Source organism: Molossus molossus, unplaced genomic scaffold (genome assembly GCF_014108415.1).
Source record: "Molossus molossus isolate mMolMol1 unplaced genomic scaffold, mMolMol1.p scaffold_m16_p_13, whole genome shotgun sequence".
Classification (NCBI taxonomy): domain Eukaryota; kingdom Metazoa; phylum Chordata; class Mammalia; order Chiroptera; family Molossidae; genus Molossus; species Molossus molossus.
This window is the reverse complement of record NW_023425348.1, coordinates 15,325,528-15,334,299: the sequence shown is the minus strand read 5'-3', so window position 1 is coordinate 15,334,299 and position 8,772 is coordinate 15,325,528. Positions and strand designations below refer to the sequence as shown.

Below are 8,772 nucleotides of genomic sequence, written 5' to 3'. Positions count from 1 at the left end.
ACTAAAACATCGCCAAAGTGTGAGATATTTAGATTTCAAGCAATTCAAACTTGCTTTAGAGCTGCAGTATTTGTATAATTTAAGGTTATCTGGAAATTCATTTAAGAGGTCACCTGTTTTCTTTCTTTTTTTTTTTTTTTTGAGGTCACCTGTTTTCGCTTAAAATTGGATTAACCAGCTCAAGAGCTACAATTTAGAAATAGCATTGGACTGCAGTCACGTGTCACTTATTCTTTGATCCTGAACAAGACCTGTCAAAACACCGGAAAGATCAGTTTTCTTACTTACAAGTAAGTAAATTAATTAGAAAAGATTTGACTCTATTTCTCCCACATCTTTCTTTAAAATACTGAAGTGACCGGGATTTATAATATATTGAGTCCAATTTCGCAGAAACTCACTTCGGCTTCCCTTCTAAAATCCTTTGCCTGAAAGCCCCTGACAATCACTCAGGGCCTCTAAGAAGTCAAACCATTTCACCTTCCATGGTTCTGGATTCCCGACGCTCAGGTACGGAGGAAACGTCAGAGCCGAGGGGCGGGGCGAAGAGGGTCTGGCCCGGAGGATGGAACGGAACTAGGAACACGTCATTTCCGTCTGGTTGTCACCGAGGTCAGAAGCCTAGCCCCGCCCAGTGGTGATCGACAGGTGAAGGGAATGGTCTCCCCTCCCTCTCAGCCCATAACCACTCGCCTTTTGGGGGTGTGGTTTCATCCTTCTCTGTCCGGAACCCCGAAGGCCAGGTGCCGTTGAGGTACACGCTCTGTCCAGCCTTTCAAGGACGTTGGTTTCTCTGTAGCCCGCACCGGGCCTGCAGCTGCTGGTTCAGTGGGGCCCGCCCGCTTCCTGTGGGCGCCTCTGCGAGCGGCGGCGCCTGCCGGGTAGGAGCTCCCGCCCCTGCGCGCTCGCCGCTGCGCGCTCGCACCTCGGCCGAGGGGCAAGTGTGCGGTAACCTACGTCGCATTTTTTCTGGACTTTTTTTCTGTTCGATCCATAACACGGTTTTCCGTTTTCCCATTTAGCTTTTTAGAGATGGGAAAGGCGTTTTTAAGGAGTAGGTTAGTAGTTGTTTTACTTCATCTGCCGTTGGTATAAAGATCACAGGAAAAAAGGAAAAGCGAAGCTACAAAACCGGTAAAGATCACAAAACTTTTCTCTATTAAATAAAACAGTAGGAGAGACGAAATGGGAAGTATAGGTTGTGATCCCAGTATATCCGTTTTAATACTATTTTCCAGCTTTTAAAATAAACGGAACAGAGAATCTAGAGATGTATCTCGCAGGCTATTTCTCATGAACCTTGAATAGATCAGCGGAGCCAGTAACTTCTGTTATAGAAGTTATTGATTTGGGATAAAAATCTTTTATCTTAGAATCTGCAAGTGAACCCTATTATTACCTGAACAGTGGTTTGGCAGTCCTTTTTTGTATCTTAGAAGTTATTAAGTGTTCTCACATTGGTGAATTTATTTGGAGCCTCGTAATAACCATGTGACTTCGGTATTGTTTTTATCTCGGGCCATCAACTGCCTTTATGCCCTTTTTCATCCCTGGACCTGTTCTCTTAAACCTCCTCAAAAGACTTTTACCCTTCGATGTATCCATCTCTTTTTCACATTTGATTTCTCCCTCACTACTGGATGATACCCAACAACATCTTAATATGCATTAATATTACCCATATTCAAAAAAGAATCCCTTGAACCCAGTCCCACCATCTAGCAACTACCCCATATCTCTGCACCCTTGTAGCCCTCCAAAGAATTGTTACCATTCTCAACTTTCTCAATTTGCCCACTTCCTCAATACATCCCAGGCTTTCTTCCTTGCTACTCCACGGAAACAATACTTAGGAGGGTTAGCAGCAACTTTATCAGGACAAATCTCATTTGCCGTCAATTTACTCGACCCTCCAGTAGCATTTGACACAATTGACCATGTTCTCTTTCTTGAAATGTGTGTAAATAATTATTCCTCTGTAATGTGAGTGACTCATTTCTGAATCAGATCATTTTGAATACTGGAAAATATTTCATCAATATTTTGTGTTATTCATAATGTAATGGTGACAAGTTAGTGTGCATTAACATTTTTACCACTACTTTCTTCAACCTAGACAACCAACAAAACAATAAATCAAGCCCTGATTTGAGGTATTTGTTGATTCCTGTGATGTAAATATTCTGACCCTGGCCAATTTTAAGCTAGGATCATGGATGGCCTCAGTAATTGGGAAGAGATGTGCAGCAGTGGACTGTAATAGTGTTTCCACCATGCAGATACCTGCAGATAATAGGCAGAGATTAAGCAGTCCTCAACTGTGGGTGATTTTGCTCCCCAGAAGACATTTGGCATTGTTTAGAGATATTTTTGGTTGGTTGTCACATCTGTGCTACTGGCATCTGGTGGATACAGACCAGAGATTCTGCTGAACTTCCTATCATGCATAAGACAACAAAGAATACAGCTCAGACTATCAAATAGTGCCACTGTTGAGAAACCTTGAAATAAACATAACCTCAAGAAAGACAAGTAGAAGTGAAATATAGTAATGGGTAGGAAAAACTTTTCCTCTTCTCTCTTAGATTCTGTGATTAGAGCCTGCAAATTAAACTGACAAAAGACAGATTAATAAGAGAAAAGGTATAAAAATTTTATTTGATGTTAATATTTTAATTTTACATGCACACAGAAAAGGAAGTATAAACTCAAAGAAGCTATTAGTGTTGTATACCATTTTAACAAATGGAGATAAGTTTGTGAAGAACAAGACATAGGAAGAGAGGTTTGGGAGTAAACCAGTAGAAGATAAGGGTTATTTAAGTAAGGTTTGTTTGTGCAGACCCACCTTAGTGCCAGTCATAATGGTATTTTCTTTGTCCTGGTATGGGAAAGGAAAGGGGGAACACCTTCACAAAGGGAAATTACCTCCTTCTTTTAGGCAACTAAAACACAGAGTAGAGCTTTTCCTACATCCGTTTCTCAGTTGTCTTCAACTCAAAATAATCCTTATGCCAAAATAGCATATTTTGGGGTAGAATATTCTGATTCCCTTTAATAGCAAAAATAATTAGTAAGTGATGAGCTTTTAGTATTTATTACCTTTATTTTATTTAATTGTAAGTTTAGTTTTCAATAATGACTATGTTCAAAAACTCAGAAAATTCTTGGAAATTTAAAATTTGGTTCTGTTTTCAGTACAAGCGGGCTCCAGTCCACCAACAAACTATGCCAGCCAATTTCCCATATAATTATAGCCTGGTTTCTACCTACTTTTTTGACCTTATCTTCCCACTCCTCTGCCTCTTCTCTAAGCTCCTATTACAGTTTTTTTTTCTTTCAACCATTTGCACACACCAGGTTCCTCATCTAAAGGCATTTTTATCTTCTGTTCTCTGTGGCTGGAACCCTCTTATACCACTTGCTTTCATTGCCTGTTTGCATCATGAAAAGTAATGTCTCCTCATTAGAGAGGGTTTCCCTCACTACTTGTGCTGAAATACTCCTGGCATTCTTTATCCCACTACCCTGATTTATCTTCTTCATTGCACATGCACTTCTTTTGGTTTTTACCTTCATATTTTAAAAAACGTTGGTAGATTCCAGTTTCTACTTACTCTTGATTTCTTTTAGATTTAGCTTTTTCTGGTAAGTTCCTACAATATAAAATGAGAATTTAGCTTTCACACCAAACCACCACAGCACAAGTATATACGTACACACTCTTCCTCTACCCTCATTTTCCTAATTTAAGAAAATAATCTTGCCATAACACTAGGTTTCAAAAATTTAACTTCATACAGTGTACAGTTGAGTTATTCCAAAATAATAAATATCCAGGGTAAGCCTCCTTTGGAGACAAGAGCCAGTCATCAATCATGTTATTACAAATTTATATTATCATAGGTGGTATCATAGGGTGTATAATTATGGTGTATTGCTGTCCTTGTATCACATTTTTGGTATTGCATAATTATTCATGGTAATAGCTTAACTTTTTTTTTATTTTGCCCCCTTCAGAGTGATACTTAAACACAAGTCAGCTGTGGGGGAGAGATAAACCACAGAACTTATATGCATGTATGCATGAACAATGGACATGGACAACAAATCTGGGGACAGAGTGGGGAGAGAGGGGACAATCAGTGGGGGAAAAAGAAACATCTGTAACAAAAATAAACATAAATTAAAAAACAAAAACATAAGTCAGATATTACTCCTCTGGTCTAACCCTCCAATAGCTTCCCATCACACTTGAAATAAAATTCTAACTTTTTGCAATGGAAGGCACTATGTAATCTGTTATCCCACTACCTCTCTGCTTTTATCTGTTACCACTCTTCTGTCTAGTAGTCTATATAGTCACATTGACCTTCTTCCTGTTCCAACTTCCTATTTCATTGCCTTCACACTTGCTGTTCTGTCTGCCTAGAAAGCTCTTTGAATATGTAAATGTCTCAGTCCATTCAGGTTTCTTAAACAGTAATTCATTAAGTAATATAATATGTAGAATTTTTAGCCTCCTTTGTCACTTATTGTAGTATTCCCCCAATAAATATTTATTTTAAATGCTTTTAAATTGCTGCAATTAATGAAATGTTAAACTCTGACTCTGATCCCCAACACCCGTAATACTAAGCCCAGTCCAAACAAAGAGACTGAAACAACAATAAGAACAAGGTCCTTAAGCAAGATTAAGATCCTTCCAAGTGGTGTCAGATATATCTATACACATACAGAGGTATTGGTATTGGTGTACAGATTCCAGTTTCTAGAAGGTTAAGCAGATGCTATTGACATTACAGGAAACCCGCTGAATGTAACTCCTGGCCCTAATCCCAAGATTATACTTTAGAGCAATTTTCAGTGGTGAAGAAACTTTTTCAAATGTATTTCCAATGTGTTGCAGACCTTTTGTAATATAAAATAAAAATGAATTAGTAGATTTCTGGCCGGTGTGGCTCAGTTGGTTGAGCATTGTCCATTGCACCAAAAGGTTGCTGGTTTGATTCCTAGTCCAGGGCACATGCCCTGGTTTGGGGCTCAATTCCCAGTAGGGGGCATGCAGGAGGCAGCTGGTGGATGTTTCTCACACTGATGTTTCTCTCTTTCCTCCCTTCCTCTCTCTCTAAAATATATATATATATATATATATATATATAGAAACGGATTACTAGAGAAAGAAAAAAAAATAAAGGTATACAAACTATAAGCCCACTGATCACATGTTTGTGCACCACAGACTTTTACTGTCAAATTGCTATAAAAGTTTAACTGCTCTCAGTTTCGTTTTCTCTTCGGGAAACATGCTGTTCAGAGACTGGCATAGGTCTGTGGACCACACTCAAAGTAGCACAATTTGAGAGGTCCACCTACAAGCGATTCACCCCAACCATTTATGCCTTATCCCTCCCGACTTAACTATTTAGGTAAGGCCTTCAATTAATTGTTCTCTTGCTAGTGACAAACTAATTTTTTGAAATTATTATTCAAGTAGTACATGTTTATTAGAGAAGTAAAATAATAACATTTAAAACTCAATTCTATCACCATTGTTAACATTGATCATATTTATACTTGCATAGTTATGCACATGCACATATTTGAATAGGGGACGGAGAAGCTAACACAAATAGCTTACTATAGATAGCTCTTTAAAAATTGTACATTATGATATGAAACGTTTTCCCTGTCAATGTGTACATTTACTGCATCACTTAATATTCTCACAGAATTCAGTTATATGAATACAGCATTTATTTAACGAATCTCCTGTTCAGACAGCCAGCAAATACTATTTATTGATCACTTACTCTTTACTATAAATTGGGGGTTTAGCAATAAGCAAGAAAAAAGTCTGCCTTAAGGGAACTCACATTGTAGGTGGATGATATAGATAGTATTCATGTTCAACAGATACACATAAAAAAGATACTGATTTGTCCACATCTAATAATCTTTTGCTTTCATCATATGAGAAGCTGGAAGGAGGTGTGTACAAGAAGCCTGAGTGAAATTATTTTAGTCAGTGCCCAACAAAACTGATTCAGACATGTTTACACAATTAAAAGGGATTTTAAAAACTCAGTTTTAAAATTACCTACAAAATTGAGGCTGTATTTGGGCAAATTATGCAATCTGCATGAATTAGCACTAGTGCTATCTTCTGCTATCTCTCACACATGTACACTGCTTTATACTTTAACACATGCTAACAGGAATACAACTCACAATTTAATTATTGCAAAGAATAATAAAAGATCCACAATAGTCCTAATGTCCCATTTATGTTTAGTTTTTCACTTTTGTGAAATCTAGAAATTAAGCACTCTCATGGGATGTTTATAAGTGTAAATCAACATTTTTTTGATCCTCACCTGAGGACATGCTTAGAGAGAGGAAGGGACAGAGAGAGAGAAACATTGATGTGAGAAAGAAACATCAATCATCTGCCTTCTGTACATACCCCAACTGGGATCAAGCCCACAACCTGGGTATGTGCCCTGACTGGGAATCGAACCGGTGACCTTTCTGTGCACAAAAGACACTCAACCAACTGAGCTACTCTGGCTGGGCTTATCAACACTTTTAAGGACAGTTTGGCTGTGTCAAAATTTTAATGTGTATACTCTATTTTTATGAAGTTTTATATATATCTGAACTACATGCACATTATAAAAACAAAATTACACAATATAAAAGAGTATATTGGAATAAAGTCTTCTTTTCATTTCTAAACCCAACCCCCAAAGTCCCCTGGCACCTCCCCAGAGACAATCACTGTTAGCAGTTTCTGCTATCCCCTTCCAGAAAGAGTCAATGCAAACTACATGTCATAGCAATTCCACTTCTAAAAATCTATCTAACAAAAATATTTACATATGCACACAAATAGATATATAAGGATATTAATTTTGTAATTGGAACAGCAAAATATAGAAATAATCTGAATGTCTCCCTGGCAGGTTTGGCTCAGCAGCTAGAGCACTGACCTGTGGACCAGAGAGTCCCAGGTTCAGTTCCCACTAAGGGCATGTACCTCAGTTGCAGTTTGCCCCTGGTTCCGGTTGGGGTTGTGTGGGTGGCAACCACTCAAAGTCTCTCTCTCACATCGATGTTTCGCTCTCTCATCCTCCCTCTCTCCCTCTAGCTCTATCTGACGATAAATGCAAAAATGTCCTCAGGTGAGGATTAAAAAAATAATAATCTGAATGTCCAATAATAAAGAATTAATAAATTATGACATATACATACTTAAGAATGCTGTGCAACTATAAAAAGAATGAGGAAGATACATATGTATTAACATAGAAAATTCTCCAATACATATTGATAGGTAAAGAAAGCAGAAGATATGTATAGTTTCACTACATTAATGCAAACAAATAATCCTGCATGATGTATGTTTATATATATAATACATAACCATGTGCATGTATACATATATATTGTTTAAATTTATATATATATATAAAGATCTGGAAGAATCACAGATCTATTAACAAAGAGAAAGATAACCTTTTAAGAAAGGACTGTGCTAGAAGAAATGGAGGATTTTTTACTCTACAGCTCTATATTGTTTGACATTTTTACTACAAGAGTATATTTATGTGTTATTTATATAATTTTTAAAGTAAATCAATCTAAGCAGTAATATGAATAATTTTCGGTTTTAAACAGTAATTTTTTACTAAGTAGGGAATAATATTTACATATTTTTTCTAATGTTTAAATATTACTGATTCTATCACTATTTGTGAATACCAAATACCTGTATTCTGTATGTTGACCAGTGAAAAATAGCATGGACAAGAAAATAAAAGTAATGAATCTATATCACCAAGGCCACATTACAAACCAATAGAGCAAAAAGAAATGACAAGATTTGTATACACTGATTAACTTAAAAATTAATAATACAATTAGAGCTTTATCACAAAAAGAATCATGAATCAAGGCAACCACCATGCTTCAAAATTCAGTATAATTATTTTTCTAATTTTTCCTCACATTTTAAAATTAAAATTTGATGTGATTTTAAAGTTATGATAAATCCTAGATAGCAAAACTGTCTTCTGTATTTATCTCTCTATTTTTTTTATTCTCACCCGAGGACATTTTTTCATTTTTATTTCAGAGTGGGAGGGAGGGAAGGAGAGAGAGAGAGAGAGAGAGAGAGAGAGAGAGAGAGAGAGAGAAACATCTATGTGAAAGGTACACATCGAGTGGCTGCCACGCACACAACCCAACCAGTGTCAGGGACAAACTGCAACCAAGGTACATGCCCTTGGCGGGAACCGAACCCAGGTCTCTCTGGACCCAAGGTCGACACTCTAACCGCTGAGCCAAACCAGCTAGGGCTATATTTATCTCTTTTAATGATAGAAACAGTGACAATATCCTTAAAAATTATTAAAACTGATTATCACACTATTTACAAAGAAAACTTTTCCTGAAGTGTCTTGAAATACACAGGTGAACTACACTTTGTTCCTTCTCCACCTGCTGGCTGGAAAGAGTATCTCTCTAAATACTATCCTTTAATCAAAATTGACAAATCTTTGAAGCTCCAAATATCATTTGTTACTATTATTTGTACTAATAATTATTTATCAATTATAAGAATAATTGTGTTTAAACTGTTAATTATATCAAATTTTTATTCAAAATAATATACATGAATAGTTCTTAATTTTAAAAACAGCTTACATTATAATAATAGATACAATTTATGGAATGATTACAGTGGTCCAGAAAGTATACTACATGCTT

General features: G+C 36.7%; 1 protein-coding gene across 1 annotated transcript in view; it reads left to right on the top strand.

The window, feature by feature from the left end:
* Nucleotides 1-639: 639 nt before the first annotated feature.
* Nucleotides 640-8,772, top strand: part of CUNH11orf65 (chromosome unknown C11orf65 homolog) — a 111,812-nt gene continuing 103,679 nt past the window's right edge. Inside the window, exons 1-2 of the mRNA XM_036259486.1 lie at nt 640-754; nt 1,023-1,134. The gene's annotated coding sequence lies outside the window, so the exon portion shown is untranslated. The remainder of the gene's footprint in view (nt 755-1,022; nt 1,135-8,772) is intronic.